The following is a 4,383-nucleotide window of genomic DNA, read 5'->3' as shown; positions in this document are numbered from 1 at the left end:
GTCGGGGCGGGACGCAAGGATGAGGAAGTGAAGGGTGTGGAGCACAAATATGTACAGATGTTTCCTTGGCGTGGTCTGGAACAGAACTGGCTACAAATCGTGCAGCCAGCTCACAGTGAAAGGGCGGGGGGGCCAGTTGGGTCCACGGGGCAGAGGCCCAATGAAAAGGTCTGGTACAGAGGGCTGGGGCTGGGGAAGGGAGCAAAACCCTGGATGATTGGGGGAAGTGGCTGCAGCTGGGGCCATGCCCCAAACAGACTAACTGGGCCTTATAAGAAGGCCAGGGCAGCCAGAGGCTCAGCAGTCTCTCTCTCTGCTTGTAGAGAAACAAGGGCCTGGCTGCTAGGGAGCTGAGCAGGGTACTGGGAGTGAAGCAGGGCTGGGGAAGGCTAGAGGAGCTGGGGAGCTCTGGCCTAGGAAAGCCCCAGGCTGCGGGCCTAGCTGACGGCCTAAGACCTGTACTGGGGCTGCAGAGGGACAGCCCAGCCTATAGAGAGAGGCAGCAGGTCCAACCCAACCTTGCCTGTGATGAGTAGGCTGATACTGCAGTCTGCCCCAGGGAGTGGGGCTAGATGGTGACTGGCAGTAGCCTTACACTGAGGCGAGGTGGGGTTAGTGGGTGGTGGTTCCCCTGGGTGGGGAGACCCAGAGTGTGGGGTACTGCCAGGGGGGCAGCAACCCAGAGAAAGGGGCACCAGGGTCCTGGGAGGGACACGGGGGCCAGCGGTCAGGCAGATCACCAGCCTGCAGGGGGTGCTCCAGGGTGCTGGAAAAGCTAATTCCCATGGATGACCAGCAGGAGGTGCTGCAGGGGTGAGTCCACTTGTTTATACCTAGTTTCAGGGCTCATTGGAGGGGGGCACCCTCTGATTCCTGTTGGACATGTGCCAAGTGGGTCCTCAGATTTTAGCTCTCTTAGGCCTGGTCTACACTAGAAAATTAGGTTGGTTTAACTATGTTGGTCAGGGGTGTGAAAAAATCCACTCCTTTAGCAGCATAGTTAAACTGACCTAAATCCCCATGTCGCCAGCACTAAGTTGACAGAAGAATTCTTCTGATGGTCTAGCGATCACCTCTCAGGGAGATGGATTACCTATGCCAATGGGAGATCCCCTCCTGTTGGCGTAGGTAGTGTCTACACTGCCTTTCTACTGTGCCACAGCTGCATTGGTGTAGCTATGTTGCTGCCGTCTTAAGCATAGACAAGCCCTGCTTTATCTGCTGCTTCCATTGGTTTCCAGTAGAGGGTGCTGAAGTATAACAAATTTCTTTAATCCTTTTCTTATTGGAGGCTTTTTAAGTTTGCTTCATTTCAATGATTATATTTCATTATTTCCCCCTACTATCAATTGGAATCCCACTTTTTAAGCAATTTCTTTTAATATCCCAAAATTATACCCTGGTTTATATCTTTCAACATTTTTACATACTTGTGCCAGACAATTCCTACTACTTCTAGAGTGCAACAATTACTTATAATGAAACCCAACAAAATCCTTATAATTTTTCTAATTTGGAGGACAGACACTGTACATTCTTTGATTATACTAAGCATTTAACATTATTCAGACTTACAATAGAACAAGACAACCTGAAGAAGAGCTCTGTGTAAGCTCAAAAGCTTGTCTCTCTCACCAACAGAAGTTGGTCCAATAAAAGATGTTACTTCACCCACTTTCTCTCTGTAATAGAACAAGAGACATATTCCACATATAGAAGGATACAGATCTGACTCACAAGAAAAACAAATGTGTAGATTCTAATTTGGGGTGCAAGCAGATTATTCACAGTATAGTTTATATTTTGGGGTGAAAATATGTGGCGTGGATTTCTTGGAGTGACAGTTTGCCTGGTGTGAGCCTCAATCTTATAGCCGCTGGGTCATTAACAATACCCTCATTTAGCTATTTTAGTTTCTATAGTTGGGGAGGGGAGTGACCAACCTTGGCTGATCCTTGGGTCCTTAGATAAAGGCGGTCTATAGTAGTAGCAGGTTTAACTACATCACTCAGGGGTCTGAAAAATGTACACCACTGAGCAGTGTTAAGCCCACCGAATTTCCCTTCCTTCCATCGACCTAGCTACCACCTCTCAGGAAAGTGGATTACTTATGCCGATGGGAGGGGTCTCCTGTAGGTAGTGTCTACACTGAAGTGCTACAGCAGCGGTGCTGCAGCGGCACAGCTGTGCTACTGTAATATTTTAAGTGCAGACAAGCCCAAAGTGTCTCACATGATATTGAACCATTTTCTTATTGTCTTCATAGGTGGATTCTATTTTGGGATAAACAGAGGTGGGATAGCTTTTCTAATTTTTGAGGGCCAGAAGAAATCATTAGTTATTAATTGGGATCTTAGTTTTCTGTGATAAAAAACCCAAAATCCTCTGAAAAAGAGCCATAAAAATTTGCTTTTTTTCTGTGAAGTTCAGTTTCCCTATCCACAAAATATATAGTTATCAGATGAACTAGGGTGACCATACGTCCCATTCTGGCTGGGACAGTCTTTTTTAAGCCCTATTCCAGATCTGACTTTTTTGGCAAAACTGAGAATTTGTTCTGATCATTAGTTGGAAAGAACAAATGGGACAAATGCCCAGTTTTGCCAAAAAAGTAGGGTGTGCTCACCAACAGGGGCATGGAGGTACATTTGGGGATGGGGTGAGCAGCAACACCAGGCACTTGGCAGCGGAGCTCGGGCTGTCAGCCCCAGCCTCGGGCGAGCGACGAGGCCAGTCGGTTTGGGCCAACCTCACTTGGGGATAGGGGCTAAGGCCAGCCCGTATGGTTTCCCATTTTCACTTTGGGAAATATGGGCACCCTAACTTTCAGTAAAATGTAGGTAATAGTTAATATGTTTTTCTTTTTCCACAAAATGTAAAAACTAAAGATTCTCTGTAAAAACACAGATTTCATATTTTTTCCACATTTTTCCATGGCAAACGGATTTCTAGGATCCCTGGTTATTAATCATTCAAGGTACATCAGGCCCATGTGTCTTTAACAGCCAATCCCAGAAATGTTAAGGAGTAATGCAAGGGGTTACCTGTTTTCCAGTCATCTGATTTTATCTCAGCTGTTCCCATCCCAAATCCCTGGGTTTAAATCATTTTCCACCAAATTTGTATTGCACTTAGGCCCTCCTCCTCTATTCAGTTAATAAACAAAGGAACTAAGAAAAGAAGAACCTAGGGAGAAACCCCTGAAATGGAAACAAAGATGAGACAACAAATGATCTGACAGGCTTGAGGAAAGGAAAATTTCCAGAGGTGTAATTCTACCTGAATGTATTCATTGTAATTAATAAATTCTAATTTTAATATAGACCAAGCCATGGAATTGACTTGTTTAAAAAAGGGGTGAGGGGAAAGCTCTGTGCAGAGATAGGCCAAGCTATGAGAAAGAGAGAGAGAGAGCAACTAATATAGAATGGAAAATAGCAGACTAATAATTCCCAATTTGATGCACAGGGATTTAGTCATGCAACTCTCTCATTAATACGAATGGAGGTAGATGGCCAAAGCCCTGGACATCTAATGGATAATGAACCTCTAAAAGCTTACTTTAGAGGTCAAAACTGTATGTATATATTTAGGAATTCAGTCTGCAGGTGGACTTCTTATTAACAGTTTGCAATTATCTAATCAAACAGACACATTCATATGTATTAAACTGAAAGCAGGCCCAACTTATTAGAAAAGATATTTTTTAAATGAGCTTGACTGGGTTCAGACCATTTTATTTGTCTGATCCTCTTTGTCCCCCAACCCAATAGAATCACTTTTTGCAAATAGTATGTAAATCCTTTTCTGAAAAACTTAAAATTTAACTGCAGAATGCTCTGCAAGATGGGCCAAGAAATTCGTAGAAAGGAAGTCTGAGAGAATTATATTTAAAGATATTATTCTTACATTGATACAAATGATTTTTGTTGTTGTTAATTGGGTATTTCCAAGTCCCTTATTGCCAGTCCAAAGAATGGGTATAAATACTCCCAAAAGCAGAGGGAGAAAGGAAAGAAAGAAAATCTCTTCTGATATCTTTCTGTCTTACAAAGAGGGCTGGTTGTCTGACTTGTCATTTTCAGCTAGAGACTTTGAACAATACACATTAATAATAAACCCCAAACTGGCATGAGAAAAAACTAGAAGCAGCCTTAACTCTGAAAACACCACAAAAAGATGGTGAGATGTCGGGACTGGATAAAGGGACTTGGAGAAACCAAAATAGGTGCAGGTGGTGTCTTTGATCCTTCCAGTCCAGGGTAGGAGTCCAGGCAGAAATGCTAGAAATGCTACTTAATAAACACAACTATGACATAGTTGGCATTACAGAGACTTGGTGGGATAATACACATGACTGGAATATTGATATAGAATGGTACA

Source organism: Mauremys reevesii, linkage group 3 (genome assembly GCF_016161935.1).
Source record: "Mauremys reevesii isolate NIE-2019 linkage group 3, ASM1616193v1, whole genome shotgun sequence".
Classification (NCBI taxonomy): domain Eukaryota; kingdom Metazoa; phylum Chordata; order Testudines; family Geoemydidae; genus Mauremys; species Mauremys reevesii.
This window is presented reverse-complemented; position numbering follows the sequence as displayed.